The sequence below is a fragment of the Bison bison genome, unplaced genomic scaffold (genome assembly GCF_000754665.1).
Source record: "Bison bison bison isolate TAMUID 2011002044 unplaced genomic scaffold, Bison_UMD1.0 scf7180017864291, whole genome shotgun sequence".
Classification (NCBI taxonomy): domain Eukaryota; kingdom Metazoa; phylum Chordata; class Mammalia; order Artiodactyla; family Bovidae; genus Bison; species Bison bison.
Genome location: NW_011494863.1, coordinates 2,084,835 through 2,095,175, shown reverse-complemented (window position 1 = coordinate 2,095,175; position 10,341 = coordinate 2,084,835).

The following is a 10,341-nucleotide window of genomic DNA, read 5'->3' as shown; positions in this document are numbered from 1 at the left end:
TGAAGCTGCAACTCCAATACTTTGGCCACCTGATACGAAGAGCTGACTCATTTGAAAAGACCCTGATGCTGGGAAAGATTGAGGGCAGGAGGAGAAGGGGACAACAGAGGATGAGATGGTTGGATGGCATCACTGATTCAATGGAAATGGGTTAGGGTGGACTCCGGGAGTTGGTGATGGACAGGGAGGCCTGGCCTACTGGGGTTCATGGGGTCACAAAGAGTTGGACATGACTGAGCAACTGAACTGATGCCCAGGAGTAGAATTGCTGGATCCTATGGCAGTTCTTTTGTACTTGTTTTTTTTTTTTTTTTTTTTTTTGCGTGTGGAAACTACACAGTGTTTTTCATAGAGGCTTCACCAATTTACATGTGTCAATAGGTCAACTGGAAAAATAGGTCTTCTTTGGAAAAATGTCTATTTAGGTCTCCTGCTCTTTTTTTTTCAGTGGGTTTTTTAAATTGTTTATCTGTGTCTTTCTTTTTCAAACTAAGTCCTTGTTGTTCCTATAATTTTCAAATATTTTCTCCCATTCCCTAGGTTGTCCTTTTGTTTTGTTGATGGTTTCCTGTGCTCTTCAAAGCTTATAAAGTTGATTAGGCCCTTTGTTTATTTTTGCTTTCATTTTTCTTTTTGTGTTTCTTTTTGTGTAAGGTTGGGAGTATTGTAATTTCATTGATTTACATATGGCTCGACTTTCCCAATACCACTTGCTGATGAGCCTATCTTTTCTCCATAGTATATACTTGCATCCTTCATCAAAGATTAATTGACTGTCAGTGTGTGGACTTATTTCTGGGCTCTTTGTTTTATTCCATTAATCTGTATGTCTTTTTTTGTGCCATTACCACACTTTGGTTTCTTGGGTTTTTTTTTTTCCATTTATTTTATTGAAGTATAGTTGTGTTACAATGTTTACATTTCTACTGAACAGTGCATGATTGAAATATAGATATAGCTATACATTCTTTTTTGTGTTCTTTTTTTTTTTTCCTAATTTTATTTTATTTTTAAACTTTACATAATTGTATTAGTTTTGCCAAATATCAAAATGAATCCGCCACAGGTATACATGTGTTCCCCATCCCGAACCCTCCTCCCTCCTCCCTCCCCATACCATCCCTCTGGGCCGGCCCAGTGCACCAGCCCCAAGCATCCAGCATCGTGCATCGAACCTGGACTGGCAACTCGTTTCCTACATGATATTTTACATGTTTCATTGCCATTCTCCCAAATCTTCCCACCCTCTCCCTCTCCCACAGAGTCCATAAGACTGTTCTATACATCAGTGTCTCTTGTGTTCTTTTCCATTATTTTATATCACAAGTTTAATATAATGTAGTCTGTGTGCTACACCGGAGGACCTTACTGTTTGTTTATTCTCTGTGTAATAGTTTGCATCTGCTAATCCCAAACTCTCAACCCACTTCTTCCCCACAAATCTCCCCTTGGCAACCACAGGTCTGTTCTTTGTTTCTGACACAGTTTCTGTTTTGTAGATAAGTTCATTTCTGTCACATGTGTGACTCCACAGGTAAGTGATATCATATGATATTTGTCTTTTTCTTTCTTCATTTAGCGATCTCTCAGTCCATCCATGTTGCTGCAGATAGCATTATTTCATTCCTTTTCGTGGTCTAGTTGTACTTCATTGTATGTATGTACCTCATCTTCTTGATCCATTCACCTGTCAATGGACATTTAGGGTTGTTTTCATGTCTTGGGTATTGTAAAGAGTGCTGCTGTGAATATAGGGATGCAGGTTTCTCTTTTAATGATAGTTTTGTCTGGATATATGCCCAGGAGTGGGATTACTGGATCAAACAGTAGCTATTTTTAAGCCAATTTCCATTCCCATCAGTGCAGGAGTGTTCCCTTTTCTCCACACCCTCTCCAGCATTTGGTACTTGTGGCCTTTTTAATGATGGCCATTCTGGTTGATTGAGGTGATGCCTCATTGTAGTTTTCACACATACTTATTTTGTATTCATCAATGTTGAACATCTTTCTTGTGTGTAGTGGATGTTATTAGGCATCTAGATGTCATCTTTGGAAAAATGTATCTTCAGGTCTTCTGCCCTTTTTTCACTGGGTTGTTTGATTTCTTTTTTATCTTGAATTTTATTCATGAGCAATGTATATATTTTAGAAATTAAGGCCTTTTCAGTCACATTGTTTGGAAATATCTTCTCCCATTTTGTTGGTTGGTTTGGTTTTCGCTTGTTTTTGCTGTAGAAGAGCTTATAAAGTTGATCGGTTTTTGTTTATGTTTGCTTTTATTTCTTTTTTCTTTGGGAAACTGGTATAAAAAATACAGCAACAATTTATGCTAGAGAATGTTTTTCCTATGTTCTCTTCTAGGATTTTTATGGTATTATTTCTTACAATTAAGTCTTTAAGCCATTTTGAGTTATTTTGTCTATGGTTGGAGGGCATTTCTAGCTTCATTAATTTTCCTGTGGTTGTCCTGCATTCCCAATACCATTTGTCAAAGGAACTGTCTTTTTCTCCATTGTGTCTACTTGCCTCCTTCATCAAAGATTAATTGACCATGGGTCTTTGGATTTAGCTTTGTACTCCTTTTTCTGTTCCTCTGATGTATATATGTCTGTTTTTGTCCCTAGCCCACCTGCGTTTTTTGATAATTTTGGACTCTGTGGGAGAAGGCAAGGGTGGGATGATTTGGGAGAACAGCATTGAAACATGTATATTATCATATGTGAACTAGATCGCCAGTCCAGGTTCGATGCATGAGACAGGGTGCTCAGGGCTGGTGCACTGGGATGACCCTGGGGGATGGGATGGGGAGGGAGGTAGGAGGGGGTTTCAGGACGGGGAACACGTGTACACCCATGGCTGATTCATGTGAATATATGGCCAAAACCACCACAATATTGTAAAGTAATTAGCCTCCAATTAAAAAGTATAGTTGGTCTACATTGTTGTGTTAATTTCTTCAGTATAGCACAAGTGATTTAGTTTTACAAGTATATAGATTTTTTTTCATATTCTTTTTAATTACAGTTTGTCAAAGGATCCTTGTTCTGTATAGTAAGACCTAGTTGTTCATCCATTCCCTAGCAGTTTGCACCTGCTAATCCCAAACTCCCACTCCATCCCTCTTCCAGTCCCTCTGCCCCATGGCAACCTCAGGTCTGTTTTCTATGTCTGTGAGTCTGTTTCTGTTTAGTAGATAAGTTCATTCTGTCATTTTACTTACCATCTGTAAGTAATAGCATATGGTATTTGTCTTTCTGACTTCATTTACTAGGATGATAATCTGTAGGTCTATTCATGTTGCTGCAGATGGCATTATTTCACTTGTTGTTGGTGAGTAGTTGTCCGTTGCATTTATATATCACATCTTTTTGATTCATTCATCTGTCACTGGACATTTAGGTTATTTCCTTGGCTATGGTGAGTAGTGCTGCTGTGAACATAGTACATGTATCTCTGAATGAGTCTCCTTTGGATATATGTTCAGGAGTGGAATTGCTGGATCGTGTGGTAACTCTGTACATTTTTGAGGAATCTGCATAGCATTTTCCATAGTGGCTGCAACAATTTACATTCCCACCAAGAGTGTAGGAGGATTTTTTCCCATACTGTCTTCAGCACTTGTTGTTTATAGTCTTTTTATTGATGGCCATTATAACCAGTGTGAGTTGGTACTTGATTGTAATTTTGATTTGCATTTGTCTAACAAAGTTGAGCATCTTTTCATGTGCATTTTGATTATTTGTGTGTTTTAAGAAATGTCTTTTGGCCTTCTACTCATTTTTTGAATGGTTTTTAGTTTTGAGGGCTTTTTTATGTTGAATTTTGTGCGCTTATTGTCCTTTTGTTAATTGTTTTGAATTACCTTTCCTAGGGTTTGTTTTTTTTTTTTTCCTTTCTTTTGTTCTCTTGTGATTTGATGACTGTCTTTAGTGTCATGTTTGGATTTTTTTCTTTTGTGTCTGTATCTTATAGATTTTTGGTTTTTTGTTACAGTGAGGTTTTTATAAAGCAATTCATATATGTATCTGTGGTTCTTTTAAGTTGCCAATCTCCTATTTTCAATTGCATTTGAACAACTCTGCATTTGTACTCTCCCCTTGTGATTATTGTTTTTCTTTTATCTAATTGTTTTGTGTATTCCTTACCTGCTTATTGTTGGTATATTTGGTTTTACTACTTTTTTTTTTAATTCCCTCCTACTAACTTTGTGCAAGGATGATACTTTTTCTGTATGTTTGCCTTTACTGATGAGCTCTTTTATTTTGTAATTTCATGTTTCTAGTTGTGGCTTTTTATTTTTTACTCAGAAGTTCCTCTAACATTTCTCACTAAGCTGGTTTGATTGTGGCTTTTGTTTGTCTTTAAAGCTTTTGATCTCTCCATCAGCTCTGAAAGAGAGCCTTGCTGATAGAGTGTTCTGGGTTGTAGATTTTTCTCTTTCATCACTTTAAATATATCATGCCACTCCCTTCAGTTCCTGCTGAAAAATCAGCCAATAGCCTTATGAGAGTCCCCCATGAGAGTTATTTGCTGCTTTTCCTTTGCTGTTTTTAATACTCTTTAGCTTTAATTTTTGTTTTATTTATTTTTATTTTACGTCTTATTTATTTGTTATTATTATTTGTTTTATTCATTTTTAGTGTCTTGGTGTGTGTTCCTCTTTGGGTTAGTCCTGTACAAAACTCTCTGCCCCTTCTGGACTTGGATGTCTGTTTTCTTTCCCAGTTAGGGAAATTTTCAGCTATTGTGTCTTCAAATATGTTCTCAGCCCCTTTCTTTCTTCTCCTTTTGGGACCCCTATAATGTGAATGCTTGGCCTTGTGTCAAAGGTCTTTGAAATTGTTTTCATTTCTTTTTATTCTTTTTTTTCCCTTTGTTCAGAATCAGTGATTGTCACTACTCTGCTTAACCTTGCTGACCTGTTCCTCTATATCATTTAGTCTGTTTATTCCTTCTACTGTATTTTTCATTTCAGTTATTGTATTTTTGATCTGTTTGGTTGTTCTTTATATTTTATAATTCCTTGTTAAAAACCTCTAACTTCTCACTCTGTGCATCCATTCTTCTTGTGAGTTCTCTGATCATCTTTACCATCATTACCCTGAACTTCTTTTTGGGTAGATTTCCTATCTTTACTTCACTTAGTTCTTCTCCTGGGTTTTTAATCTTATTCCTTTCTCTGTAACATGTTTCTCTGTCACTGCATTTTGCCTAAATTGATATTTTTATTTTCTTATGTATTTGGTAGGTTATATTTCTCAACCTTGGTGAAGTGACCTTATATAGGAGATGTCCTGTGTGTCCCAGGAGCACACACCCCTCTTGCCACCCAAGCTGTATGCTCTAGGGGTTTTCCTGTGATGGCTATGTGAATCTTTCAGTTGTGGCAGTCTGTGGGGGTAGTATGGTAAGTTTGATTGGTCTCCAGTCCAACTGGTTGCCAGACCCTGCCTTATGCAGAGGCTGCTGGCTACTGATTGGTAGGACTGGGTCACAAGGCTGACTGCAGAGCCCCGGGGAGTCCTAGGGCTTACGATGGCTCACTGGTAGGCAGACTCAGGTTTTAGAAGACTGGATTTGCTGCTGACTGCAAATTGGTGGGTGAAGCCAGATCCTGGGGTTAGTGCTGGCCTACTGGTGGGCAGAGGCAGGTCCTGGAGTCTGGCTGTAGGACCCGGGGGCCAGAGCTGGTGTTTGATTGCTGCTGGGGATGGGGGTAGTTTCCTGACACAGTTGGATACAAAATCCTGGGTATCCTGAAGTTCGTATTGGCCTGCTAGTGGAAAAAACTGTGACCCAGCTGGTCTCAGGGCAGGATCTGGCATGCTAATAGGTAGGCTAGGTTCTCAGGCTGGGGGACTGTGGTTTCTTGAGTCTGCTATCTGTTCCCTGGTCGGTGAGACGGATCTAGAGGCTAGAGCCAGCTCCCTGGAGGGCAGGACCAGGGAGCAGGGGATTCTGGGACTGTTGCATGCTGGCTGGTGGTTAGAACTGAGTGCTGGGCCCTCGGTGGACAGGGCCATGTGCAGAGGTGACCGTGGTGCAGGGGGTCTTAAGGCAGCCTGTCTGCTGATGGGTGTGGCTGTGTGTCCACCCAGGTGGTTTCTTGGCCTGAGTCATCCCAACACTGGCATTATCTGCTGTTGGAGAAGGGGAGCAGGTCTTGGTGCAAGTGCAAGAGCTAAAGGGAGAATTCCACGATGATGCTTGCCAGCACCAGTGTCCTCGTGGTAGAAGGAGCTCCCCTGAATGGCTTCCGCCAGTGTCTGTGTCCCCAGGGTGAACTGTAGTTGCCTCTGGTCTCTCCAAGAGACTCTCCACGATCAGCAGGTGGGTCTAACCCAGGCTCCTCTCAAATTACCACTTCTGCCCTGGGTACTAGATAGAGCATATGAGATTTTGAGTGTACCCTTTAAGAGGGAAGAGGCTTCATCTCTGGTAGCTCAGACAGTAAAAAATCTTCCAGCAATGCAGGAGACTCAGGTTTGATCCCTGGGCCAGGGAGATCCCCTGGAGAAGGAAATGGCAACCCACTCCAGTATTCTTGCCTGGGAAATCCCATGGACAGAGGAGTGTGGTGGGCTATACAGCCCATGGGGTCACAAACAGTTGGACATGACTGAGTGATTAACACTTGAAGAGGGGAATCTCTATTTCCCCATCTCTCTGGGACTCCTTAAATGTAAGGACTCCTGGCCTTCAAAGCCAAATGCTTATCTTCCTGCTACAGGCCCCATAAGCTGGGGAGCCAAGACATGGGGCTGAGATCTCTCACTCCTTTGAGAGAACCTCTGCAATGTAACTGTTCTTCAGTTTGTGGGCCACCCACCCAGGAGTATGGCCTTGACTATGTCGCAACTCTACCCCTCTTACTCATCTTGTTGTGGTTCCTTCTTTGTCTTTGGTTGTAGAAAATCTTTTTGATAGATTCCAGTCTTTTTCATCAATTGGTTGTTCTGGAGATAGTTGTGATTTGGGTGTGCCTGTGAGAGGAGGTGAGCTCATGGTCTTTCTGCCCTTCCATCTTGGCCAGTCTTCCTTGGTTTTTTCATTTGAGACTTTTCCTCTATCCAGATATATGAATTTAGTATTATAAATTTCCTTCTTAGCACAGTTCTAGCTGTTTTCCACAGTTTTGATATGCTTTTATTTTCATTCAGTTCAGTGCATAAGTTTTGTTTTGCTAGGCCTCCCTTTTGCTGATTCTTTAGACAGGGAGTAGTGTGTGTTTGTTCATTTTTTGAGGGTTTTTTTTTTTTTTTCGTCTGTGGCTGACTTTTATTTTTCTGGGCTCCAAAATCACTGCAGATGGTGATTGCAGCCATGAAATTAAAAGATGCTTACTCCTTGGAAGGAAAGTTATATCCAATCCAGACAGCATACTAAAAAGCAGAGACATTACTTTGTCAACAAAGGTCCATCTAGTCAAGGCTATAGTTTTTCCAATGGTCATGTATGGATGTGAGAGTTGGACTGTGAAGAAAGCTGAGCGCCGAAGAATTGATGCTTTTGAACTGTGGTGGTGGAGAAGACTCTTGAGAGTCCCTTGGACTGCAAGGAGATCCAACCAGTCCATCCTAAAGGAGATCAGTCCTGAGTGTTCATTGGAAGGACTGATGCTGAGGTGGAAACTCCAATACTTTGGCCACCTGATGCAAAGAGCTGACTCATTTGAAAAGACCCTGATGCTTGGAAAGACTGAGGGCAGAAGAGAAGGGGATGACAGAGGATAAGATGGTTGGATGGCATCACCAACTCAATGGACATGGGTTTGGGTGGACGCCGGGAGTTGGTGATAGACATGGAGGCCTGGCATGCTGTGGTTCATGGGGTCGCAAAGAGTCGGACACGACTGAGCGACTGAACTGAACTGATTGACATTTCTGGATTGCTAGCAGTCCATGGGGTCACTAGAGTCGGACACGACTGAGCGACTTCACTTTCACTTTTCACTTTCATGCATTGGAGAAGGAAATGGCAACCTACTCCAGTGTTCTTGCCTGGATAATCCCAGGGACGGGGAAACCTGGTGGGCTGCCATCTATGGAGTCACACAGAGTTGGACACGACTGAAGTGACTTAGCAGCAGCAGCAGCATCTTAAACTCCAAGTGTGAGATACATGGTGGGGAGAAAGTAAGAAACTCATGTCTGTGTTGTTGTTCCAGTTCATAGCTATCTGCCTTCTTCTCTCTTCTCTTTTGGATTTTCCTTATGTTTGTTTGATATAGAGTTTGAAAGGTTTTTAGTTGTACTCATCAAGAAATATAGGGGAAAGTATGTTTATTCCATCTTTGACTATAAGTTGAAATCTTATAGTCTAATTTTTTACATTATATTTTATTTTTGGCTACACTGGGTCTTTGCTGCTGCATGGGCTTTTCTCTAGTTGCTTCAAGCAAGGGCTGATCTCTAGTTGTGTTGCGTGGGCTTCTCATTGTGATGTCTTGTTGCAGAGCATGGGCTCTAGGGCATGGAGGCCACAGAAATTGTGACACATAGGCTCAGTAGTTATGACTCCTGGGCTCTAGAGCACAGGCTCAATAGTTGTGGCACACGGGATCAGCTGCTCTGGGGCATGTGGAATCCTCCTGGACCAGGGATCAAACCCATATCTCCCACATTAGTAGGCGAACTCCTTATCACTGAACCATCAGAGAAACCTGGTGTCTAATGTTTAATCATTGCTATTTTCTCAGTTCAGTCATTCCATCAATCAGTTTTAAAAAAGGGTGGTTGGGAATGGTGGAGGGAGAGAGTCAGTAGGAGGGGGTAGAGTGACCAAGAAATTGGGATTGGTTTTGCCAATATTTTATTTAGAATTTTTGTATCTGTTTATGATGATATTGGGAAATAGCTTTTCTTTTTTTCTAGACAAGTTTTAGTATCATAAAATGAGTTGAGGGGTATATCAGACATCCACAAGATCACCCCCAGCTTTGATTTGCTAGGAGGAATCTCACAGGACCTTCGCTGGTGGCTCAGCAGTAAAGAATTTGCCTGCCAATGCTGGAGACAAGGGTTCGATTCCTGGGGAAGATCCCTTGGAGAAGGAAATGGCAACCCACTCCAATATTCTTGCCTGGGAAATCCCGTGGACAGAGGAGCCTAGTGGGCTACAGTCCATGGGGTCACAAAAAAGTTGGACATGACTTAGTGACTAAACAATAACAAGAGATATTAGAACAAAAAAGTACAAAGCTAAATCAAAGGGTAAAGGGGCATGGGCGAAGTCTGGAGGAAAGCAGGCACAAGCATCTAAAAATTCTCTCCCTGTGGAGTTACACAGGTCACATTTGATTCCTCCAAGTGATGAACTATGACAACAAGTGGGAAATGCTCTCTGCTAGAGAAGCTCATTAGAAACTCAGAGACTAGGGTGTTTTACTGGGCCCTGGTAGAGCCCACTACCTGACTCTAAAAACGAAAGGTTTTCAGCATAAATCACAGTGAGCCACTCCTGTCATTTAGGGAAAGTTTTATCGATGTAGTGAACTGTTTATGATTCAAGTCCCCAAACCGCCTCTGCTTTTGGTATTATATCCAAGAAATTGTCGAAGCTTTTCTCTAGGTTTTCTTCTAGGAGTTCTTGTTCAGTTCTTACATTTACATCTTTACCCATTTTGAGGTAATTTTTTTTAATGGTAAAAGGTCCCAATATCATTGTTTTGCATGTGGATATCCAGTTTTCCTAACACCATTTATTGAAGACACTGTCCTTTCCCCACTGAGTATTCTTGGCACACTTGTCAAAGATCAACTGACCATATATGAGTAGTTCTATTTCTGGGCTCTCTATTTTGTTTGGTTGGTTAATTCATCTGTTTTTATACCAGTGCCATATTGTTTCTATTACTGTGACTTTGAACTGTATTTTGAAATAAGGAAATGTGATGCCTCCAGCTTTATTTTTCTTGCTTAAAATTGCTTTGGCTATCTGGGGTCTTTTGTGGTTCTGTTAATTTTAGCATTTATTTTTGAAAAAAAATGCCATTAGGATTTTGATAGATCTATACTAAATCTGTAGATTGCTCTAGGTAGAACAGACATTTTAACAATGTTAATGTTCCTATACGTAAGCACAAGATCTTTTCCATTTGCATTTTTTTTTCCAGTTATGCTTTATAGTTAACCAGTGTCAAGTCTTTCACCTCCTTGTTAGTTTACTTCTAAGTATTTTATTATTTTTTCTACTAATGTATTGTTGTCTTCATTTCCTGTTTGGATACTTTGTTGTTAGTGCATAGAAATGCAACTGATTTTTGTACACTGATTTTGTATCCTGCAACTTTACTGATTTCACTTGTTCTAACAGTTTTTTTTTTTTTTTTTTTTTTTGGGA